Below are 19,936 nucleotides of genomic sequence, written 5' to 3' on the forward strand. Positions count from 1 at the left end.
GGTCTATCTGTACAGTGATTAAGCTTGTAACGTTTGCGTCCTGACGTCTGCGCGGACTCTACGAATAGACCAGCTAAATACGTACAAAGCCAGGGACTCCATTTGCATAATGGACGGAGACAACGCCCATCCAGAGACCTGAAAAGCGACCGACAAATCGAACGCTTTTGGGTGAATAGATTGGATCGGAAACTATTTACGTTTTGAAAACAAAACCGGAGAGCAGGGGTAGAGCAAGGAACGGCGGGAAGGAATTACAAACGTGCTAGCGATCGTTTGTCGAGTCACGCGATAAATTGAATGACTTCACATTAATTTACATGAAAATATTCAAACATTTAGAACGTTTTTGGAATAACGTTGTACTCTTATTTTTATAATCGACACCGTCAACTATTTTTAATTCGAAATTTAAGAATAATTTATTTTTGGAGTACCCACATTTCATTAAATTCCCTATATATATTTTCCTAAAATAAATTGCTGTGATAACTTTGAGATGAAAAAATGTTATTTCTGTCATCAATGTTCCTTGAATTCTATTAATAAATTGGGGACAAAATGAATAACGGTATAATGAGACATCAAAGAAACATAGTACCTACCTACTCATATCACCAAAACCTCGGTTACTTCCAGTAAAGTCGCTTTCAGAAATAAGCCGAAGTATTACAAATATCTTGGGGTAAAGAATTTCTTAATGAAATGATAAATTCCAAGGTTGATCGAGCAATATCCCACCAAAATATCTATTAGGGTTAATCGTTTGTTTTAAAAACTTACATTATAAGGATATATAAAGTTAAGCATGCGTCATGGATTGATAAAATTAAATGGGAAGTTAGGATATTAATTGCTTCATTGAACTATTATTTTGGTTACTAGCAATCCGATGAGAATTCAAAGCGGATTTATTGCTTTTAGTTAAGATTATTCGAGTTTGGAAACTGTAACCGCGTCTTAATTAAACCTACTTTGACGGTTTAATTTCGCGTTTATTATTTTTATTGTAACTACAGACTGATTTTCTTAGCAAGTTATTAGTACAATATTCAAATTTCGACTCGTCCGCAACCACGAACACTGTATTCATTAAGTGTTCATTAAGCTGGAATAGCACCTTAAGCTAACAGCGAATTGGTAGGGGACAAAAAAATAGGTTCGTCGGTAAGAATATATTACAAACTAGCTGACCCGGCAGACTTCGTAGTGCCTCAATCGATAAATAAAAGAGCTAAACTTTATTTAATTCCGAGAATTTTCATATTTAACTACCTTTTCTGGACTTCGACAAATAATTTAAGATCAAAATTAGCCAAATTGGTCCAGCCGTTCTCGAGTTTTAGCAAGCTAGAGCTAAGTTTAGAGGATAGATAAAAAACACGAAATTAAACCGCAAAAGTAGTTTTAAATAATGACTACGGCTCGAGAAAACCGAAAACGAAATTCTATGACCGCACCTTAAGTCGTCAAAACTGATTCGATTCTATGTATTTCTGAGGTACCTACCGACACAGGGAATCCGCCGTTTTTATCGCGTTCTCTCGAGTTCCTCCCATCATTTGCGAGGCCCCGATGTCGACAATGGGCTTTTTATCGACGTACCGCGCGCACATACGCATCGTTTGATAGTCATAAAGTTTGAAACGCTGCAGCTTGACTACTCATCCGTGGAATTTTGCCGCTTTTCATAATGTTCAAACGGTCGAATCGTTTCGTTCACAGATTCACGAATGTTTGTGTTCGATTTGGAAGTAGAACGCATCAATTACGATATATCGATTGTATTGATAACATATTTGATTTTGTTTTCTTTTATATCGAAATTTAGATACAGAGCTTAATTAATTTTTAACTAACTTCAACTACAAGGGCGGGACATTCGTTATTCGAAGCGGGCATTTGAATATTACGCTATAGATCAGAACAAAAACTAACTAATCTGACAATACATTCTAAAATTTTCAAATTTTACAAGAACTCATAGTTATTATTAATCTTTGAATATAGAAAAAATTTAATCCTAAAGTATAAAACTAAAAATAAACTTTTCCAAAAAAATAAATTCTAATATTTGAGATTAATTTAATAATTTAATATTTCATAATTGACCGGATAGAGAAACCTACACCTGTTATTATTATCTCAATGGTTTAACTCCATCGTAACTCAAGTGTAGCTTGGAGCTCGGTCGCCATTTTATCACAGCACAAGTTGTGTGGCAAGATCTAATTAAACACAAGTTTCCCGTGGGAAGCATTTTTTACGCCTCCATATACCAGTTTCGATACTAAGGTAAATAATAATATAATTACTTTGGCAACAAAAGAACGAACGACGACAAATAGTTAATTCACAATAAAAAGATTGCAAGCTCATATGAGTTTTTGCAAGTCGATGATAAAAAATAATTTAGTATCCCGTTCATCCCGTTGTACAATGCTATCTGACGCGGGGCGTTCGTGTTGCCCGTTTTGACTGGGGCTAGCAGGCCTTAATATTTTTTGAGGATAAAATTTTAATAACAAAAGCTTTTCGTGCTATTCGTAGTATGTAAACATATTATTATATTCATTTTGACCTCTATACGAAGCTATAGAGAACAGCATCGACGGTTCAAGTCGTGTTTACTGCAAAACACTTAAAATTTTCTAAATTAATTTCACTGTAGTACATTTTAACAACTCAAGCATACGTTGGAGTTGATGAAATTGTATTAAACAATATATCGATTCATTAAAATATGTTTAATATTTCAAAACAATGAATTACTAAAATCAAATTCAAATTCAGTCATATCTTTCTTATGTGTTTTTGTTTGTCATAATAATATGTTTTAGTGTTTATGTAGTATTTCTAAAAATGTAAACAAATACGTCCAATATTAATTGAGCTATTAAAACATTAAGTTGTAGTCGTGTTCTAAAAATAATGTTGATAAGCAAAGAGGCCTGGTACTTCTTAATCTTTTTGATTAAATCGGGCCTCCTTCTCTAATTTAAACGAATGTTGAGCATAACTGTGAGAAAAATTATTACTATATTTTTTCCTACCTAATCAATAGTAGCCTAAGGGGCTATTCAAACTTCGCGCGGACTAGTAGGTGAGCTCAGGGGCTCAACCTGAGAGAATTGCTAACACTAGCCCTAGCAAGAGCAGTGCTTCGCTGAATCTACTACCGGAGATCGGAATCACGACCCACTGAGAAGATCCGACGAGAAACTCAGTGGATTGTGTCGCTTGCACGTCGACTGTCGAGCTCTTCGTTGGGAGTCGACGGAAGCGGCCCGTAAGCTCGTACACCAGTCTATGGAGTTAATATAAAAAGTATTAAAATTCAATTAATATTCGTCAATATTTTCAAACTTCGAAACGTAATCAATAATATATTTTGACCGTATTAATAAATAAATAAAGTATTTACAATATTGATATCTTAAGATTGCTGAAGTACCTACCAGCCGAGCCGGCAAAATAAAACGCTAGTGACTGTTGATTAAGGTATCACTGTATATTTGTATGAATTTTGTATAAATTGAGCAAACAAATCTTCTCGAAAACATAAAGACTGGTTACCGTAGTGTTTACCCATCCGCCCTTACAAAGCAGGCCTATAAATCAAGTTGTCGAGTCGGCTATGCCGTGAGACAAGATGTTGCTGCTACATGAATCGATGTTTGTCAAGTTATGAGATGCCAACCCTATATGTACCCACATGTACCGTCATGTTTTTCATAAAAGTAACATAATTGTATTCATAAAAGTAACAGGATTGTACGTCATGTTTCTCATAAAAATATAATGATTTTATTGATCTCTATTCCATCTCGGGTCCTACATACCAATGTGGCGTTTTGTTTTTGCATACAAAATATTAGCAACCTTTGATTATAGAATTATGTAGCATTAATTTTATTTAGGTAATTTATTGGTTTGCAGTGAACATTGATCTCCACCCCTACAACTCAGCTTGCTTTGACAGCACTCCGGGAGAAGTAATGAAATAAAAGTGCACAAATCACGCGTGAAATTGGTTCGACCGAAGGCTGAAATCATTGTTCACGTCCGCAATAGACGATGGCATTTTTTATACTGCCAATACTTTCAATAAAACTATCTTAAACTATATGTATCTGTGGCAATTCGATATTATCTATTTAGCCTAGCTCATCATGTAGTTAGATTATGATGGAATTACGGTACAAATAACCTAAATTAAAATTAATATTTAAAAAAAAAACAACTGTCTTGTTATCGATCTAAATCAGATGATGATTCTCGCCATAATGCTTCTCTCATGACCAATACTGCATTTTACCACAGTAAAACTCTTTAGAGGTTTATGTTAAGACTACTGTACTTGACTAAATTTGAATTAAAAATAAATATTACTTAAGCACAGTGCATACCTGTCAAAACTAATTTGAAGTTTAAATTAATGTAGATTGGCGCGAAGAAAAATGAAGAGTACGTATCTGAATTGTTGCGTTAGCGATATGAGCCGTTGGAGGACGCGGGTAAGTTTCAAAGTTTCGTGTTTTCAAAGCTGACGACGCTCCGGAGACTCATTTATCTACCAGAACAAGAGAAAGACGTAATTAATTGAAATTATGGTTTCAGACTCATGTAACTTGCATGCGTCCCTATGGAAAATGATGGAAAATGTTTAATTTTTTACTGTTTTGAAATAAATACTTCAATGACGTAATGCGGTGTAAGAACATCAACAGAAGAATATCTGATGAGCATCTAAGATTAAAATAAGAAAACACGAAAAAAAAAGTATTTTAAATTGATTGGTAGCAAAAACCAAACTAAATTCGTAACGATAGACGTCAGCTACCCGAACGACAATAAGAACAATATTATTTAATACCTTTGTTTATTATACCGGAGAAAAAAATGCCGTTTTGTTAAATTCAGATAACCTGTATCTTCAAGCCACAGTGATTAAATAACTTATCCACTACTATCGTATTAGCTATCGTACCAGTACTGCTACCTCGTGTTTTTGAAAACTTTTGCATTGATAAATTATAGTGTATTGATTTCTGCGATGAATAGTTTCGTATTTAAAACACAGGATATTTATATTGACTATAAATTCTCTTGTAAATATGTTTTAATTGCACACCGAGACTCTACGAAGGAAGAACGTAAATTCAAATGACAATATGAGAATAAAAAAAAACAGTAATATTATTGATATGCTTTCAATTCCGTTGAAAATTCACGTAGAACACATAACTTTTAACTTTTTTTTTCATTGCTTAGATAGGTGTACGAGCTCACAGCATTACGCATTACTGCTTCACGGCAGAAATAGCAGGGTGGTGGTATCTACCCGTGCGGATTCACAAGTGGTCCTACCGTCAGTAATTACGGAAATTATAATTTGCGGGTTTGATTTTTATTACACGATGTTATTCCTTCACCGTGAAAGTCAATCGTGAACAATTGGTAAATACGTATTTCATTAGAAAAATTGGTACCCGCCTGCGGGATTCGAACACCGGTTCATCGCTCAACACAAATGCACCGAACGTCTTATCCTTTAGGCCACGATGACTTATTGCATCGTAATATATATCGAAACAATAAGTCATTGGCAAGTCGAAGTGCAGCCTCCCCGTAGGCACTGAGGTTATTAACATAGTATTCGGAACACGTCCGGGAATGCAAATCGGTCTCGTGCCGACTGAGCTCGAATGTCGGTTCGCACGCTCATCTCCGCTATCTGTTACCGGTATAGATAACATACGTAATACACTTGTCGCCTCATTTCATTTTATATGCACTGGAGGCTGTACCTGTAGAAAATACTTCACCTCTTTAACAAGTAAGTATACACAACACATTTTATTATCGTTTCGAAACATTTGTAGATGAGAAGTACTTCAACTGACGAAATAGGTATATGACTTTTTAAAGCAAAGTGATTTTATAGATCTGCTAGTAAAATTTAGAACGTAGTTAAAAAAAAGTGCGTGCGTACAAAGTACATATGACAGAAGTGAAACTTTTTTGGCGAACTAATTTATAAGTCTTGCTTATATTTATACAAATCTAAAACTTTAGATTTTCGAGACTTAGAGGAAGGGAAAAAGGAAGATATGTTCCCGCCAAAAGTCTGTCAAATGTCAATCTCAATCCTCAGTGTTGACAGTCACATTATGTTTAGATTTCTAAATTGTAAATGACTAATATTTTGCCAATTGAATTGACTAATTTAATTTCATGCTATTTGATTGTTCCAAATTCTTTTCATTTCATTTCAATTCCTATTAGCATTTTTCACAAAAAAATTATAAAATATTAGGCTGTATGGTATGATACATTTGCCTTTCCAGTTGGAAAAATACAACAACTACTACTACGGACATTTGACAAGTACTTAATTTCAATAGGTGTTTGATGTCACTTCCGTTGCATACCTGCGTGACGTTCTGTAAAAATTTTACCCCCATGCGCCTAAAAAAGTTTCACTTCAACAAGCACAAAATAATGATTCGATCTAAAACAAAGTTTATTTAAACCTCACGAATATTCGTGTACTGTTTCAAATTTTAATGTAATTCAGACAGCATATGATGTAATATTATTATATTATTACGTTTTCAAAGGCAAATGCTTTTAAAATAAGTGGGTATGTTTAAATCGTATCACATTCACTCACAAAGGTGCCTGAAGTAATAATGTTTTTCGTCGAGTTATGAATATGCATTCAGAAACGTGTACAAATATGTTTAAAAATTAACGTATTCCTTTTGTTTTCGGCCAGCTTTTATTAGCCTGCTGAAAATTTCAAGCTTGATTTTCAGACAATACATATTCATACATTACTTTCATTATAAAGGAAAACATCGTTATTAAAATCGCACCCGTAAAGTACATAAATTCGCGAACCTACCTATCTATTGTCACGGCGTATTGTGAACCCACATGGATAGTAATCGCCAACCGTCATTCAGGCAATCGTGTATTCATGTTTGGCACTGTAATTGCGATTATGGTCACATTTAGTCAGACGCCTTTACACTCAAATCACTCAAGTCTCCGATTAGCACTTAGCACCGTCATATCGTGAGATAGTCTGCATATCTATTCATCTGTGTCTCAGCTGAAAAGCACCGGACATAAAAAGAACATTGCACATTTAGGTTATACCTACTGCTTCAAAGTAAATTCACGGGTATAGACTAAAGTGGAAAGCAAAGCTCCTCTTTAGCATCACTGATGCGAACTTCCTTTAATTGGATTACTTGCAATCCTGAAATGCAAGAAGCACTTTCAAAGACTTCGAACTCACTTCACTTGCAAGTTTTTACATCACTAACCGAGTTACATAAGATTAGTCACGTCACATTTTGCTCTTTCTCAGTCTATTTCTATCTTTTTTCTAGACTATATATGCGTATGGTTTAAGCACATATTTCATAGATATTATGTTCTTACTTTAAAAATTAGTTACAATATCTCAAACCTAAGTTGAAGCATTATATCGCTATCGTCTATTTTGTGTTGTATTGTATTGTATTGTATAATATAGGTACAATATTTATTATACCCACTACGCCATGTTTAACAAGGACAACATTCAATAACGTAAATTCGAACCAAATGAGAATATCAGCCTCGAATGAGTCGGAGATAACAAAACCCAAACATTATCTCGCTGAATATACGACGGTCGTGTTTGTTTCGCAGAATATCAGGCTTCGAATAAATCACTCGCAATCACACAAAGCTAAACCTCCGCGAGAACAAACAAAATTGAATGTAATCATCTGTGATGTCGTAAACGAAGATAGGTTTTCATCCGGCGGCTGTCACAAAGTGATTTTATTAAAAGCGGTAACTTTGCAAACAATCTAGAATTATTCACGTTTTCACGATTATGTAATGTTTTTGAGCCAACCCAGATATGTATACGTATTGTTAATTGTTTGTGCTTTTTTTGAAACCCAACCTTAAGCGATTTCGGAAGCCCGCTGAAATCACAGCAGGAACTCTTATGTCCGCGATGAGGTTTATAGACATTTCAGTTGCAACTTACAATGACGGTTCAGTCCTACAAATCGTATTGCTGGATTGTTTTGTCGGAGAAACAGACAACATGGGAGAGGAGCCACATCCGTGCTTACTTGCAACATGCCTTAGAGCAGAGATAGCAATTATGATATTAGGTAAGAAAATAGCTTAACATTCTACCGCTACGGACGGATGGCAGGAAAATAATAACAAAAGGATCGCATACCCGTATCTGTTGGTTAATAATCGGACGGACTGTTTTTATTATTATTAAGCTCATCTGACCTAATAGAAAAACGATTGATTCAATCGTACCTAATTTGCGATCGAATGGAAATTTATTGGTCCACCCATAACAATATTTATTGTTCATTGATTTATCGATACTGCTTCATTCCAGTACATTATCTGTTCATCGATTAACGAAGTTCAATTGAAGTGAACGCGTACATATGTATTTCAAAGTATTAAACATCGAATGGTTTTGAAATGTCCGCGGTCATCAATATCATATCGGTCATCATTAATACCATTTATTAGTAATACATGCTCTTACCAGGATCTTTACTTAGTTACCGGCATTTCAGGTCTGTTGCAAATGGTTCAATCGGAAACCCAATGTTACAGAATTCTTTTTCAGCACTGTCTTGTTGGAATGAACTTTATTACTCAGTGTAAATTAGGTAAGACATTACCTATCTCAAATTCGGTTGTCTATTTGAAGTAAGAATATGAAAATATCACATATTATTATGTAAATCGTACCGTGCTAAATCCATCCAATTAAAGAAAAGAGTGAATCTGATACGGATCACTTTTTTCTTTAATTGGATGGATTGGATAAGATTCAACGGGCTTTCACCACGATTTTAAATATTTTGAAGTTAAAACAAAACAGTTTGTAATTTAGATAATTTATCAAGTAGTATGAACAATTTGTTGTAGTAAGTCCTGAGTTTGGAAGCTCAACGACAGAGTAAAGATACGAAACTAGTAATATTCCTAAAAGCTACGAGAGTACGCCTTATGCAAGATACACGGCTTTGTGTCGAACAACCACAGGTCGGGATGCTACAAAGGCAACAATTTCCATGATTAAAACTCACTGAAATTACTGTCACAGAAAAACCCAGCATCGAGATTGAGGAGAACGCTGTTGATCAAAAGAAGCCTTTTGTTCAGTGGTCATAAAGCCCAAGGAGATAATTCGATTCCAAAAACCAATCACTAGTACGGATAAAGATTACCAAGAGTCCTTGCCTCTTTCAAAGGAAAATTCGAATAATAGCACTCACGGGAAAGGGTTAAGTCGAAAAGAATTCTGTTGGATTTTCAACGTTCGTTTAAATCCGTCGAGTTTATACAAACCGCACGTTCGGGTATGTGTGGAAAAAAAACATTGTACTGTTTGTTTTTGTTTGACTAAGTTGTGTTTTGTTTGGGTTGGTTTTACTGTGGTAGTTTTAGTTGTCCCATTTTTTTAGTTTAACCTAATTACTTGCTCCTATAAATACAATTGAAAACTAAAGGAAATCACTATGCTGGCATATACAATACAATAATAATAAGATTGTATACGAACAGCTATAAGCCCATAAGTAGTTGAGTTACAGGTCTTATTGTAACCTATGATGTATACAATTATATGACGCTACCCCGCTGTGAGACCGGCGCAAGCGCAGCATGGGTCCACCGTACTTACAGCAATTGGTCACGATTATAATTTCACTGACCGAATAAACCCCAATTTAAAATAATATTCAATTTTATGGCTATCCGTATTTCACAAGGTGCATTAAATCTCATTCCACGCTAGTAAAAGCCTCTTCGTCCGATCTACAGTATTTTGTACGACGATACACCAGGAATTAATTATTAATATTTTCATTTTTTTAAATAAAAAAATAAATTTGCAAAGCAATTATTACCAAACAGGTGTTATATAACATAAAGTGCATACTGCTTATCTAATTTGTATTCAAGCTTTATAATATACAAAAATAATGCAGAAACATCGAAGCCATTTAGTATTCCGTCCGTTTCAGTGAATTTACATTTTCTTACCACAAAGCTTCAGTCTTGGGCAGGCAATAACGTCCTATTCTCATAATCTTATTTTCTCGTGCCCACGTCTTGGAACTTAGTTATTTCCTCAATCGCCTCGTCTGAGAGTATCCATTCGAGCCTGTAATAGCATTGGTAATTGTACATTTACGTAGTTAATTTTACATGCAAGTGAAGCTAATGTTCGGGCTATTAACTTTTATTACTTTTTTTGTATTGTATTAATAGATAAAGTAGATTTCGAAAAAAAAAAAAGAGTTGCTTTAAAAATTTTCTTAAATGTGTTAATTTCGAAATATTTTATATTTAAACGTAAAAGTTAATTTTGCCTTTAAACCGCCGACTGTGTTCTTTTATATAAAAAGCTTTAGGTAATAATAGTTAAACTCAAGAGACTTTACCTTAAGCTTCAGACTTAATATGAACTATAAAGAAGAACGTACATTGTGAAATTATATAATTTCACTAGACTACAAAATATTCATAAACCAATAATAAAATTGTTATAGTACTTTTTCTACAAATTACATTTCTTAATCTAAGCTACTTTTCGTTTTCAACGTTAGTTTGCTCAAGCATTTATTTTATTTTATTACTTTTATATTACTCAAGTTCTGAATCGTTTTAATATGACGTTACAGACTAATTTTACATACATAAGATTAATTATACTTTTTGATATATCATTTCATATCATTTGTTTTGTATTTTCTTCGGTTTTCGCGATTCGTGGAATAATTGAAACTAGTTGAGTCTCGCTTTTTTTTAAAGTCATTATACTCGTATTATTTCCAATGTATCAAATACTTTACAATTTTCGTGTTCTCTTTAATATTGTTTGATGATTGTCTCACTCTTCGAACCGGAATGCGAGATTGCTTTGCGTCAGAAATAGACAGGATAGTTGATTATGTAACTGCTTAAGCGATCATAAGTGTATATACTACATACATACGATAGTTACAACCAGTACAAATATCACCGAAATGCATCATTTACATTTTAGATAGTCGAAAGGGGTAACAAATTATTGCAGTATAAGGGTGTGCAGGGGAGACAGGGGTAAAGAGAGTGATGTCTCTTGGAACTCTTATCGTTCCGCACAGCCCACTAATTACCCGGGTAAAGTAATGAGAAGAGACGTTGTTAGCTGTTATTATGTGAATTACTATGTACCGTCTGTTACTTGGTACCATGTTATGGTATAGAGAGTATTATTATTTAGATACTTTTACTTAGATAGACCGGAATATTATTTAGATACTTTTGATTGACTCGGTGGCGCAGTACTTAACGCCCCTGAGTGCTGGGCCGAGGATTGCGAGTTCGATTCTCACATCGGGAAAACATTCGTACAATGAATAGTTACAGAAGTTTATTAGGCTCTTTATCTGGGTGTATTTATTTAAACGCATATTCATACATAAGTATATACATCAGTCTCTGGTTTCCATAGTACAGGAAATTCTAGTTTAGGGTCAGATGATCGCGTGTTCATTGTCCCAGTTGATTTGTTTATATTTATTTGCTTTCGCTTTAGTATATTTTGCCTTAGTCGACTCATTTACTTAGTTTCTATTAGAAGAATTAAAGGACCGCTAGTCAATAATCATATATTAACGTATCATCATAACATAGTTCCTCTAATATATATCCACCGCTACCAAAAATGAAAATGGAATCTTGGATTAATAGTTACTTTTGCATTCCATTCACAATTGTTTTTTTTTCTTACCTTTCACTGGTAGCCTAAGGAGCTATTCCTGCTACAAGCGGGCGGTAGGTGAGCTCACGAGCTCAGCCTGAGACAATTTGCTAATATCTTACATGCTTTAATCTGGTGGTAGGACGTCTTGTGAGTCCGCACGGGTAGGTACCACCACCCCGCCTATTTCTGCCGTGAAGCAGTAATGCGTTTCGGTTTGAAGGGTGGGGCAGCCGTAGTAACTATACTGAGATCTTAATCTCAAGGTGGGTGGCGCATTTACGTTGTAGATGTCTATGGGCTTCAGTAACCACTGAACACCAGGTGGGCTGTGAACTCGTCCAACCATCTAAGCAATAAAATAAAAAAAATTGGTAACACTAGTCCTAACAAGAGCAGTGTTTCACAGAATTTACCATCTTGGTATCTACCTAGCGACAGAGTATGACACTTTAGGTTGGGTAGTAAAATTTACATATAAACTTTCTTCCTAGTCGTACACTCTTGACAGAGTGGTCGTGGTCATGCATCAGTCGGATCCTGCGATACCGATGCTCTCGCGATGCGACGCCATGTGGCACGGTGTTTCGCAGAGTGAGAGCAAACATTTATGTTGCAGTCAGTCACAGATTTTATAAGGTCGGTCCGTCGTGTTGGATATCGTTCGCGAGATCTTTTGCCCTCGACTTTGCCTTGCACCACCAACCGCTCAATGGACTACATTACTACAGTAATTACATTACATATAAACAAACAGCGTTTATTTTTTAACACCAACAGCTACTACGACGTTCATACAGCTTAGCCACAATAATATGAATCTTTTTTATAGCCAGTTGATTCGGAACATTAAATTTTAAGCGTTTAAAACGTGAATAATAATCCGTCCGATTGTGGTTGTTTACGTTTTTATTGTTTTTGATGGTGTTCAGGAAACAAGTTGAAATAGATATAAGTAGCACGAGTAAGTTTTAGAAAGCTGTGCTTAAACAAAACAGATGCAGTGTTATGTCGTAGCAAGTGTATTTACAGTGGTAAATCACAGTCATCAAATACGCAATAAGGGCACACCGTTAGACATTCAACTTGAGAATACATTACGGTATAGCTCTCATCCACCGTTTCTAACATCACTGATCGTAACTTTTCTATTCTTAAACTAACTTCGCAGCTAATGTTTGGTGTCTTAATTAAATTTCATGATATAAGTACAATAGTAGAGTGTTTTTTTTTTATTTGGATACCGGTGAATGAGCTCACGGCCCTCATGGTAAGAGGTTTCTGGATTCTATAGACATGATAACATGAATGCCGTCATTTTTGTTCGAGGCAGTTAGAAGGCTTTGCAGTTTTAATAAATTCAGTTGTAAAACTGTCGAGCCTTTTTTTCGAGAAAGAGAATTAATTAAAATTCTATGTACACTTCATCGATATTTATTTACGAATATCTAAAAGCTGTTTTGTATTTTAATGGCATTTACTTTATACTAATATTGTTTTGAACTTTTTGAAGTTATACTTCTTTAGGCGCGTTATGAAAAAATTATGAGTGTAAAATTTTACGATGCGCGCGCACCGTGACACAAAATTAACAGAATGAAGTTGCCCACTAAATCGCTCATTACAATACGACCGACGTAACTTGGCGAGTCTGAATATAGCCGCAGGTGAACTTTCCGAACCGTGCCGAGAATTACCGAATTTATACGATGTCAAGAAAAGGGATGTCCAATATGCGTGTTTGAGGATGTTGTTTAATCGTTTTTTTTTTCAAATTGATTAAAATTTAAATAAAAAAAAAAGAAATAAATTTAATAAAAATAAAGTATAACTTCTTACGCGCGTACATAAGTAAACGCACCCTTTTTTTACGTTTCTTAATCCTATGTATGACTGTTAATTTCGATGACAATTTATTCATTCGTTGTAGTTGTAAGTACAGTTTGAAACTACATAACACGTTTTTCTTAACAACGGAAAGGCAAATTCTGCTCATCTATTTTCCGTGATGGTTTCCAAACTTTAGGGATATTTTGAAACTAGAAATTTGCTGCCTCGATTTATCTTCAGCTAAACATCGACGGGTATTCGTTGAAACGGATACTTTGGTTCTCTTTGATGAATTTTTTCATTAATTCTGTACCAACGAAAACATTATCTCTCTGTCTAGATAAATAAATATCTATATGTAAAAGTAATTGCTTAGTGAACCGCAAATAATTTGTGAGGAAACATACTGTGCCTTTCTCATTGATAAGTGTGCTCAAGTCAAGTGTTAGAGAAGAGCTTGTCGTCCCTAGGTTATGTCAAGTGGTTATCGTAGAGTATCGCGACGACAGTAACGCGAACTAACGAGTTAGTTCAATTCCCACATTTTTAAAGAATACAGGGTTATAGAAGCACCCTCCAAACGAACTTTTTTTTTTTGCATAGATGGGTGGACGAGCTCACAGCCCACTTGATGTTAAGTGGTTACTGGAGCCCATAGACATCTACAACGTAAATGCGCCACCCATCTTGAGATATAAGTTCTAAGGTCTCAGTATAGTTACAACGGCTACCCCCACCCTTCGAACCGAAACGCATTACTGCTTCACGGGGGAAATAGGCGGGGTGGTGGTACCTACCCGTGCGGACTCCCAAGAGGTCCTACCACCAGTGATTACGCAAATTATAATTTTGCGGGTTTGATTTTTATTACACGATGTTATTCCTTCACCGTGGAAGACAATCGTGAACATTTTTGTTGAGGACGTATTTCATTAGAAAAATTGGTACTCGCCTGCGGGATGCGAACACCAGTGCATCGCTACATACGAATGCACCGGACGTTTTATCCTTTAGGCCACGACGACTTTAAGAAATTCTACATAAATCAATTTTCCTTTAATATAATCATGGATACTATCCACTTACATCATTTCGCACAATCTCGCATACGTCATAGCTTGGCGTCGCGTCGTTATTACGACTACTATATATTTAAGTTGACAAATTCCATTAGCCGTCAGCTATTTTCGTATTGGAGTAACCGTCTGTCTGGTTTCATGAGTCAGGCATATAACATGTTCTTCGAATTGTCGGTAACTTATGATCGTCGTCGGCGTCGCGCATTCCTATGTCGATCACATGCATCCGTTTGCTCATAACACTGGTATACTTCAATTAAGAGCCTTGTAAAGAGAACAACATCTAAAGTTAAGAATTTCAAAACAAAAAAAAAACACGTAATTCCATTTTAAAATTGGAATGAACGTACAACTACGCGTAAGATCATATAACAGTAGCGATGTACGTGCAGAAGATTACCTTTTTCTCTGTTCCACATAAAACTTGTGTGATAATCTTGAATTCGTTTGAACATTCGTTTCGATAGTCGTCGTGGCCTAAAGGATAAGACGTCCGGTGCATTCGTATCGAGCGATGCACTGGTGTTCGAATCTCGCTGGCGGGTACCAATTTTTCTAATGAAATACGTACTCAACAAATGTTCACGATTGACTTCCACGGTGAAGGAATAACATCGTGCAATAAAAATCAAACCCGCAAAATTATAATTTGCGTAATTACTGGTGGTAGGACCTCTTGTGAGTCCGCACGGGTAGGTACCACCGCCCCGCCTATTTCTGCCGTGAAGCAGTAATGCGTTTCGGTTTGAAGGGTGGGGCAGCCGTTGTGACTATACTGAGACCTTAGAACTATATCTCAAGGTGTGTGGCGCATTTACGTTGTAGATGTCTATGGGCTCCAGTAACCACTTAACACCAGGTGGGCTGTGAGCTCGTCCACACGTCTAAGCAATAAAAAAAAAAAAAAAAAAAAAGAACAAGATAATTGTGTGCTACGTATAAAAGCTACAGCTATATTTTAAGGCACAGAAATTGGTGCAAATCCACTAAATTCAGTACTGATGGGCCATAATGATTCTTGTGCCGAATACAACGAAAACAAACGCGGAAATTCTCATTTATATAAGGGAAAAAGGAATTACTTTGTTTTCAATACTCTCATATAAATTTTACGTCCCTGTCTTTGTGCGAGCGTTCGCAGTGTTTTTCTGACCGTATTGAACATTTGTTCCTGGGTTTTTCCTCTTACATATCTTTTGATGAATCTTTTATTCTGTTACGTAATATAGCTCGTTCGTTAAGTGCCTATGTTTTTTTTAAGAAAGCTATTTATTTTTCTAATTTTAAATATTAGCTAACAATCATTATTCAAATCACATTCGGATTAAATACCATTTATAAGTTAAACATGTATCGGCCTAAGGTCTGGGTATATTTCTTATACCCATAAAACACTAATATCGGAATTGTAGTAAGTATGAAATTGTAGTCAGTACGAAATGTACGGAATTGAAAAAAGCAAACAATTTATTCAGCAAGCCACCCTTCTTTCATTGGGTTGAGCCATTATTTTTTACGGGTTCCTCTTTTACCTCATTTTTTTTTTCAGTTTCATTGTCCTGTTATACAAATTTTAGGGGCAATTCGATACGGATATTAAACCGATATTTATTTTTATGTTCAGATCTGTTGAGGTTTTTGCGGCGCGTTTTCTCTGTTGGCTGAATTCGTTTTATTTTTTAATATCGGAATTAGCTTTTTACATTTTCTGAATAATAATTGACCATTATTTTTTGTATGTCTCAATACAAATGTATGAAAGGGTTTATTGATCTCTTAGAAAAATACGGTCCGTCTGATGGTCACAGTCGATTATGGGCATCAGCATATACTCGTAGGAGTATAGCTTGGCGATGTCCTCTTAGGCCTACTTATGTGGGTCTAAGGTACCCCTTACCGTTGGTAATTAGGTACATAAAGATGTAGTACATTTAATGTGTTTGATTTTTGAACTTGTGGACTTTGTGGATTCACGTGGATTACAATTTAAATAATGTACACGAAAACCTATGCTTAACATTGGGATGAGAGATAGCCTATTTTCTTTCGCATCAAACTATTTCCATACTGGATTTCATGCAAATCGGTTTATCGGTTTGGACAAGCAAGCTAAAAAAACGTATAGCTACTTTCGTTTTTAAGCTACGTAATTTCTAACATCTAAAAAATTTACAAAGGGTAAAAATAATTTAAAAGAAATCTTTAAATTACTATAATGTTTTCCGCAACATCCGACTATAATTAAACAAAGCCCGTATTATTTTACTCGAAATTATATTCTGTCTACTTGTTAAAGCTACATAAAATCTGTACAGTTGTTCCAAAAATGCACACAAAACAAACAGACAGACATATAAATAGATAGGAATTCTTTAGTTTTCCTCCATCCTTCTTTCAGTTTTATATTTTTCTTCAACAAATTCAACGGTTTTATAATTAGAATTGATGATAGATGTATTAATGATTTTGACTGACGTTGTGTAGTATTTAGTGTCCTTGATTACTGGACCGAGGGTCGTGTGTTCGATTCCCACATCGGGCAAACATTCGTGTGATTAACATGTTTGTTTGCTCTTTGTCTGGCTGTTTAATTTATACTAGTGGTCCCGCAATAGTCGAAATTCGACTATAATTAATTGAAAATATAAGTTTCAACATTATTATGGTCCTATTGTTACAGATTTCGCCAAGACTACATTATAGACAAATATTCGTAATATTAAAGATAAACAATACTAACCTATTTTCAATTTGACTACAGACTTTAAGCAATATTAACAAAAGTTTGACAATACTTCAGTGCAATAAACAAAGAGTATATGTGTGTGTGTGTGTGTGTCAAATACATAGTAGTGTGTGTAATGTTTTCTTTATTGATTTAATGTATCTGTTATGCATTATTTAAAAAAAATATTAGCATTGTGCACTTCTTCTCTATCTATAAGTGTGGGAAATTTCATACTCCTCCGTTCTCGCAATTTTCGTAAAAAGGGATTCAAAGTTTTTGCTTCACGTATTAATATATAGAAAAATGTATATAAATGTGTACATTAATCTGTAGTTCAAATGGTACCGGGAATCCTAGTTTGGGCTAGATGACCGAGCGTGATTTGTCCCCATTATTATTATCGAGGGGTGAAAGGCTTAAGCGACATGGCATGGCTTAAGCGCATTGGTTTAAGCGACATTTCGTTTAGTACGCGACATTTATCTTTGTAATTAAAGGTGCGTTTTAATATAATAGCATCAACAGTTCGATGTGCTTAATTGTACTTAGTTTGTTATTAAGTTTATTCCATCGAAATAACAGACGAAGTTTTTTTGTTATGATTTTTTTTCCAAATTTGAAACTTTAAATTTTTTTTGTTTTTTATTGCTTAGGTGGGTGGACGAGCTCACAGCCCACCTGGTGTTAAGTGGTTACTGGAGCCCATAGACATTCACAACGTAAATGCGCCACCCACCTTGAGATATAAGTTCTAAGGTCTCAAGTATAGTTACAACGGCTGCCCCACCCTTCAATCCGAAATGCATTACTGCTTCACGGCAGAAATAGGCAGGGTGGTGGTACCCACCCGCGCGAACTCACATGAGGTCCTACCACCAGTAAAAATGGATCTTCCATAACGTTGCAAAAATGTCACTTAAACCAAATAGTTTTTCACCCCTCATTATGTTTTTCCTTCTTAGTGGAAGTTATTTGTGGATACGTATTGTATAAAATTATATTACCCGTTACCACGTAACAGCCAGCAACTTAATTTCTACATACTTGTCTAGATATATGCTAACGGTTTCCTAATTTCTTCCCGGCTTTTGCATAAAAATGTGCATAAAATAACAAAAATAAGTTTCCCCTTTTGAATTTCACGTAATCCTTATTGTTTAATTAATATGAAACATACTTTTTTTTACGTTATATATTTGGACATATAATGCATGCTTTTTAACATTACCGGTAGAGTTACTCATCATACCATCAGATGAAATCTGAACTGAAGGCTTAATACATGTAATTATTGTGTAAAAACATAGGTAATTTTATATTTGTATTGTACAAATGTATCAATGTAATGCTTGTTTACTGTTTTCTCTCTCTCTCTCTCTTTATTTTATTCCTAACTAGTTCAAAGATCAACATTTTGTCGATTATTCGAGACTGGTTTTAGAAATAATGATGGAAAAATGTTCTACACAAGGTTCAGTTCTCAGTTCATTTCAAAATTTTAAAGTGAAAAATCATCTTCAGTTATGAAAAAATGAGGGGGTGAATTTATTTAGAAGGAATATTGAAGGAGATTTCGAACAACTCCTCTAAACATTTGTAATTACACGTTCTACATAATATGATCTTATTAAACATAAACATAATTTAATAAAGTAAAAATAAATGTCTGTTCTTCTCGGCCATTGTGCTTGATAATAATCACAATGGCTGTCATTGGGAAATTTCATTGGGATTTTCACTATTGTAGCTATTAAAACAAGCATTGTGTGTTTCATTAACCACTATTGAAAAATAAAAAACATAAGAAAAATACCGTTATAAAATTAATTGAACAGTGTTAATAATGTTAACAATGTTAATAACACCACCTCATCTTGTCATGTAGGTATCGTAAAGGCGATTTAGGTGCTCACCGCAGAAAAAGCAGCAGTGTATTCCGAGTATTTTATACTAGATAACTGCTTCTGGTAATTCGTCTGTACTAGAGATGGGGCGTATTTTAAGAGGCATAGTGAGGCACCACATTTCTCCCTATCTCCGTCGCTAAGCAATAACGTGTTTCGATATAAACAGCAGCAGAGCCGTTATCCAACACAATTGAGACTTCAACTATGTGCTTCGAGATAGGTGACTCACCTTTTATTAAGTAGTAGCTGGAGCTCAAATATAACGTGAACGCCATCGCCTATCTTAAGACTTAAGGATGATAGTTCAATTGCTTTGAGATAATAGTTTCCTTGTGTTGCAAATTGATTGGATCGTTTCAAGGCAGAAAGAGGGAGAACCGAGAAACTATGTATCTACTAAATTCTCTTGCGGACATAATCTGGCCATGACAAGTTTCTTGATTAGTTATGAGGGAATAAGACTTAGAAATTAGTTATATAGGAAATCAAAGTAGTACTTCAGACGGATAATTAACCAGCGAAAACAGCGCCAAGCTTGAATTTCACTTATAATTAAATTATAGATGATGACCGAGCCTTGCTCGGTTTTTTT

At 35.0% G+C, this 19,936-nt stretch overlaps 1 protein-coding gene and 1 long non-coding RNA gene across 2 annotated transcripts in view; both read left to right on the forward strand.

Annotated features, from left to right (window-relative positions):
• LOC101740355 (transmembrane protein 132E) overlaps window positions 1–19,936 on the forward strand; it is a 90,087-nt gene that overhangs the window by 40,283 nt on the left and 29,868 nt on the right. The window lies entirely within an intron of this gene.
• Window positions 4,330–5,200, forward strand: LOC134199537 (uncharacterized). The gene is made up of 2 exons (XR_009974077.1): window positions 4,330–4,517; window positions 4,621–5,200. It is a non-coding gene; the product is annotated as an uncharacterized LOC134199537 (long non-coding RNA).

The sequence above is a fragment of the Bombyx mori genome, chromosome 10, assembly GCF_030269925.1.
Source record: "Bombyx mori chromosome 10, ASM3026992v2".
In the NCBI taxonomy this organism is placed as follows: domain Eukaryota; kingdom Metazoa; phylum Arthropoda; class Insecta; order Lepidoptera; family Bombycidae; genus Bombyx; species Bombyx mori.